Raw genomic sequence first — 6,579 nt, 5'->3', positions numbered from 1 at the left:
TCACCCAACATTATGATTGTAAATGTTATCAATGTCACTGTATAGAGAAGTAGCCATTTTATTTTTACTGTTGCATTCTAATATATGACTATAATATTATAGTATTCTAATATATGACTATATCCCAATTTATTCATTTTATTGTTGAGGAAAATTTGAGCAGTTTCCAGTTTAGGGCTCTTAAAAACTAATGCAACTGTGAAGACTCTTATTCATGTATTTTTGATGCACATATGTATATTTTCATGTTGGGTAATATATATATATACACACACACACACACACACACATGAAATGCAATTGTTAGCGTTATAGGGCATGTGAATGCTCTCTTTAACTGAAAACTTCAAACAACTTTCAAAGAGTATCAATTTATACTTCCACCAGCAGTGTATGAGATTTCCAATTATTCCACATCCTCATCAACACCTCATCAACACTTAGTTTTCTATTTTTGGCTATTCTTCTTGATGTGTATTAATACTTTATTTTGGCTTTAATTTGCATTTCTCTAATAACTAATGTTGAGCAAAACATTCAGTACCTGTTCAAGTCTTTTGCCCATTTTCTATTAGGTTGTTCATATTTTGCTCAGCGATTTTTAGAAATCTTTATATATTCTGAATATTATCTTTTGTCAGAAATATATATGTTGCAATGATCATATCTTACTGTTTTGCCTTTGCACTCTTATAATGGTATACTGATGAGGAAAAGTTCTTGTATCTTTAACCTCCACACTATACTGCTTCAGTCCCAGAAAAGGATAGTAATTTTCTGTGTCATCATAATAATGGATACCTTAGGAAGCCTTCTTTTTAAATGACATTTTAAAGTTATGTTTTTCCAGTGTAGCCTAATAAATCATGATTATTGATCATTGAACAAACTGTCATGATCAAACTGGACTGTATATCACCTAGAACATCTAGAAACAATTATGTGTGTTGGTTTTTTGGTCATAAAGATAGAAGCATAATCTCACCTATTAAAATCTTCCTCAAAAATCACACTGATTCAGAGAACAGATGAGTAGTTGGCAGAGGTGTGAGAGGGGGAAGTGGGAAACGGATGAGGGTGGTCAAAAACTTCTGGTTATAAGGTAAATAAGTCCTAGGGCTGTAATGTACAGCAGGGTGACTATAGTTAACAATACTTTGTTATATATTTGAAAGCTAATAAGAAAGCTGACTTTAAAAGTTCTTATTAAAAGAAAAAAATTGTAACTATTTTGAGGGTGATGGATATTAACTGAACTTATTGTAGTGATCATTTCATAACATACACATATATTATCAAATCATTATGTAGTATACCTTGGACTAATAAAATGTTATATGTCAATTATATCTCAATAAACTGTGAGAAAGAATCACAGTTTCAATGAACACTTCATCAAGAAAAAATAGAAAGGTAAACTAAAAATTAAAAAAGTTTAAATGACTTTTCAACTGGGTTCTACTACGACTGGTGTAGGAGTGGACGGATAACCAAATTGAGTAGTTTTTCATGTCAGCCTGCTGATAATGACCTCTTTAGGTAATATAATTGATTTGGCTAACTGTATTCTCATATTGTTTAGTTGGCTTGTTTCTGGTATTTTTCCCTTGGAAATGGCTTAACTTCAGTTTTTGGGTTGTTTTTAAGCAATGAGACTTCTTATATTCCTCATGTTTGTTTGTTTTTTAATTTTTTTTTTTTTTTTACTTTTACTACTCTAGGTGTTTTTGTTTCTTAAAGTTTCTAATAGAGGTGGGATTTTCAGTTGATTATTTTGATAGTATAGTTGGTGACACACATACAAATTTATTTCTAAAAACATGATTTCTTAAAGGAAGTAGCATCGATTTGAGATTGAAAATAATGATTTACTTGTAAACTGTAGTGTCTACCCTATGTTTTCTGGTTCAGTGGATATAACATTCTTATCTAAAAATTGCTTTATATAGTAAAAATGCTTCATTTATTAAAGCAATGTTCATTTTCTGCTTGTACTTGTCAAGTAAATACTTCCTCTCATAGTAGATAAACTCTGAAATCTCAATGGCTTAATACAATAGAAGTTTATGCTGGTAGTTCTGTGTTTAAATGGGGAGAAAAATATTTTCTAATCCATGGTCTATCAGAGATGTAAGCTAATAGAAACTCTTGCTACCTTCAACACATGGTATCCAAAACTGCCCAAATCTAGTCAGAACATGGGGTAGAGAAACAGTGGAGGACTCAGTGGGAGATTTTATGGATCAGGCCCAGAAGTGATATAAATCATTTCCACCCACATTCTACTGGCCTGAACTCAGTCTCATGCCTTCACCTACGAACACGGGAGGCTGGGAAATGAGGTCGCTGTAATAATTCTATTTCATGGTTAGGAAGCTTGAACATTTAATGGTCAGTCAGCCATTCACAACTTTTGTTGTTACCAAGCTGAAAACTGAGAGCTGCAACTCCAAGACAGGAAGGGGTATTTTTTTAGAGCTGGAGTTCTTGCCATTTAAAGAAATCCAGATTGTCCAGTGGAATTACTCCCAATCCCCACTGATCGAACCTTACCATGGCCTCTTTTTTCCTATCCATTTTTAATCTCAGAGGCCCTATGAATTTCATCTCCTGAATCTACTTAATTAGAGATTCCTGCTTACATATTCCCCAAGAACAGCCCCTGGTCCTGCCATTCTGGTTGCTCCCATCCCAGAGCAGGCCTCATCTTCCTTTCGTTTTCTGACTCACCTCCTTTCTGGTTCCCAAACACTGACAATCCCCAGCAGCCAATCCTGCAGTGTAGGGCAATAAGTTTCACCAGGTCCATTACAATTCTCTTTCTTAGTGTATTAGTTCACTGTCTTTTTCAGACAGCAGTTGAGAGGAATAGAGGTTCTTTTCAAGCAGCTAATGAGTGCTTAGCACTTTAGATAGAAATTGTTCCCTTATAACAGTATCGTAGTCAGCTTTAATAGGCATTTTTGTCTTCGGTAATATTTTTCAAGGGCAGATTCCTAAACCAACATTATACAAGAGCCTCTAACTTTATGTTACCTTTCATAGAACATTCTTTTACTTAAGAGCAATGACAAGAGCCAGAAATAACACCCCTAAGCAATGCCTTATATTGCATTAGTTAGATTTGCCCTTATCTTTGCTCTCGTGTCTGTTTTAACTAAATACATGTCTATACTGCTCTCACCTGAAGGTCTTGGATTTTTTACATCTAGAGACTTAACTTCTGGTTCAGCAAGAACTATATAAAGTGTGACTCTAAAGCAAGGGTTAGCACTCTGCAGTCTATGGCCAAATCCAAGCTCGTCCTATGTTTGTAAATAAAGCTTTATTGGAACATAGCCATGCCTGTTCATTTAGATTGTCTATGGCTGCTTTCACATTACAATGGCAGAGCTAAAGGATTGTGACAGAGTCTATGTGCACCTCAAAGCTTAAAATATTTACTACCTGGCCCTTTACAGAAAAAGTTTGTTGACCCTACTTGAAAGGAAAGAGGATTTTTCCTCTGGAGTTAGTTGATACGTGAGCAGGATTTTGAAGACTAAGTAATATCTTATAGGCAGGGTTTAAGGAAGATGCAGAGAGAATGTTTTTGTTAAAAAGAATAGATGAGCAAAACATAGTGATATGTGTAAGAACAATGGTTCACTTTGTTTTGTCAGTGAATAAAAACCAAAAGAGGAGAACTAATGGGAGATGAGCAGCAGAGGCAGATAGGGAGAAGCCAGAACATCCTTACCAACTTTAGACTAAGCAAGAGAGATTTTCCCCTCCATAGGTCAGTATTTCTCAGAGCATTTCCAATAAACACTGACAGATTTTATGGAAGAATAAGAGAAAAGGTGCCCTGTGGTTAAAAATATTTGGTAAGTATTCGGTTAATCAACATTCAGTAGTTGTTGCAGGACTTCTCAGAGCCTTTAAATTGCTTCTCTCCATTGGAAATCTCTACAAAAGATTTCTCTATATAGATAGAAGAGACTATAGCCTGTAGAATTCCTGGCTTATTTGACTACACACCCTTCTTTGGCTAATTACCTTGCAGAACTAGTATTCACGGAAATAGTATTCACCAAAACACTTTGGAGAATTATGCTTGAACAATAGGCAGCCAGTGGAAGGATTTAGGCTGAAGTGAGATGTGACCAGACTTGTGTTTTAGAATTGCTTTGGCAGCTGTATGAGGAATGGGTTGTCAGAAAGAAAGACCAAATGCAGAGAGACAAAATAAGAAGCTGGTGCAACAGTCCAGGTGAAAGGTGATGGGGAATAATGCATTATTTCCCAACATTTATTTGTGTAACATGTCTGTAACAAAAAGAAAAAGAAAAGAAAATTAATAGTCTTGTCTTATAGAAGAGGTTTCCTGGCTAGAGTGAAAGTTACCTCAGGATCAAGATCCCCCCCATTGCCAGGAACCACCAAAAGTCTGCAGCTTAGTTCTTTTGCCTTAAATCTCATCCCCAGCCACTCCCTGTACCCAGATCTGACACCTGGTTCTGGTTTTTAGTTCTTGCAGGTCACCTGGTTTATCATTGCTTGCAGGGTCTTTGACTGGTCACTTTGTTTATTTTCCTGCAGCATCTTAATTCCTTGGACTCTGCCTTGCTTGACTGCCTTGCCTTGCTTTCCAGTACCTAGGCTGCCTACCTGCAGACTGGTTCCATCACCTTATTTTCGTGTGCCTACCCACTCTCCCAGTGTCATTGCTCTGCTAACAACTCCAGCATCATTGCCCCACACTAGGGCTCCACCCTGACTTCCTTAGCCCATGTAGTTCTTAGTCCAGCCTACTCTGCCTTTTCTACCTTCCATACCAGGTTTTACCATATGCAGAAAAAAACATTTTCTAATCACCTGCTGCTGCTTTCTGCCTGGAACCTCTAATGTTGCTGCAACTAATTGAGCCAAAAATTTGACAACAAAGAAAAAAATTAAACTCTACCTGATATTTTTTTCCAGGGGATTTCCAAAACTTCTTAACAATTCCCTCAGGTTTCCCTGGGGCTGAGTGATTTTTCTTTCCCAAAATATTAGCCCAGAAACAGATTTTGAGATAAACCATCTTGAAAATGACTATACCCACACTTCATTCTCCCCTTCTCCCTTACCACATTTAAAGGACGCTTTCTGTATTTCTACCTTTATGAAGGGAGAAAGGATGATCCAAGGCATCTCCAAGAAACAAACCAGGACTGGACCTCTTGAGAAGAATCTGATTCTCCTCCAGTGTGGCCATTATGACTCCTATTTCATTTCTGTCATGTGGCCTGAAGGCACTCCCCTCACAGGGCTATTCAACCCTGTCCAGTTAACCTTGTTATTCCACGCAGAGCACATGCTGTCCCAGGAGTGGTCCAGTCGGGAGGGGCCAGAGAGGTGCTAAGCCAAGAGATTCCAGGGAGAGCAGAGGCCGCTCAGCAAGAAGGGGTGTTAAGAGCCTTGGTCAGAAGCCGGCTGGCTCGGAGGAGCACAGAGTGGTTTGGCTGGGAGGTAATGAACACCCTTTGTCCTGCAGAGTCTACCAGATCCCACCGCTGGGCTCAGCAGAGATCAAGCTGGGTGTGTTTCAGCCACATGCCTTCCTCACTACCCCCACAGTCCCTGGCTGTGGTCTGGTCCTTTGCTCAGCCAAAATATGTGATTTCTTCTGGTGAGCTGGCAGCTGCACGCTATGAGCTGGACTGAACAGTGTATGTCCCTGTTCCCTTGCCTCGTTATTTTACAACTAAACAATCAGCATATTTCTGTGAAAGCCTGTCTCCTTTCCTGAGTTCTGAACCACTATTCATTCAGGAACACATTTTAAGCTTTCTTGTCCTAATGAATGTCAGACACATGTTTGAGAGAAGAAAAAGGATGGCTCTGTAAAGGAACAGTTACCTCTAAGTGATAAAAGATGTGAATGGGCTCTCAAAGTACTTGCTCCTAATTATTCCATTTCTGAGAGACTTGACTGTTAAAACCTAAGCTAGCTCTAGAAACGTTTGAAACCTCATATTTCCATCTGGCCTGGAGGATGCTGAACATACAGAATTCCTAGCCAACTCAGAGACTTTAGAATTGAGATTTAAGGACAGCATTTTTTTCTACAGACTTATGTTTCAGAAAAGCAACAACAATCAGTGTCAGGTAATTCTTTTCAGGGAGTGTAGCCTTCTGTTTATTTTATATTTTTAAATCTTCAGGTAAGAAGAGGAGGCTAATCTCTAAAAACTCAAAGTTGATAAAAAACATGTTGAAGGGAAGGACTACCCTGTTCCTCTAAGTTCTTCTAACAGATTTCACTTACCATTGTATGATTTCACTTACATTACGTATGTGTGTATATCTGAAATGAGTGTGTGTGTGTATAATGATATGTAAATGATATGTAAAATACATCCTCCTATTTAAAACTCTGACCAAGCTGGAAACATCTTTCTTATCATATTCTTTCAGCGAAAAATTCATTATACTTTATAAGAGTTGAATCAAATAAACTCATATGTTTTTCGAGTTTCAAAGTTTGGGGATTTTTTTTTTTAAGTATAAAGTTCTTATTGCAAGCAGAATAAAAGCCAGATTCAAAGGTCAAGT

At 37.5% G+C, this 6,579-nt stretch overlaps 1 long non-coding RNA gene across 1 annotated transcript; it reads right to left on the bottom strand.

Annotated features, from left to right (window-relative positions):
• Positions 1–4,247: 4,247 nt before the first annotated feature.
• Positions 4,248–5,317, bottom strand: LOC111743204. Its single transcript, XR_002781597.1, has 2 exons — positions 5,143–5,317; positions 4,248–4,308 (listed from the first exon to the last, which is right to left on the bottom strand). It is a non-coding gene; the product is annotated as an uncharacterized LOC111743204 (long non-coding RNA).
• Positions 5,318–6,579: the final 1,262 nt, after the last annotated feature.

This window comes from Pteropus vampyrus, unplaced genomic scaffold (genome assembly GCF_000151845.1).
Source record: "Pteropus vampyrus isolate Shadow unplaced genomic scaffold, Pvam_2.0 Scaffold109, whole genome shotgun sequence".
Lineage (NCBI taxonomy): Eukaryota > Metazoa > Chordata > Mammalia > Chiroptera > Pteropodidae > Pteropus > Pteropus vampyrus.
Note: the sequence above shows the minus strand (reverse complement) of the source record. Positions and strands in the feature narration are given on the sequence as shown.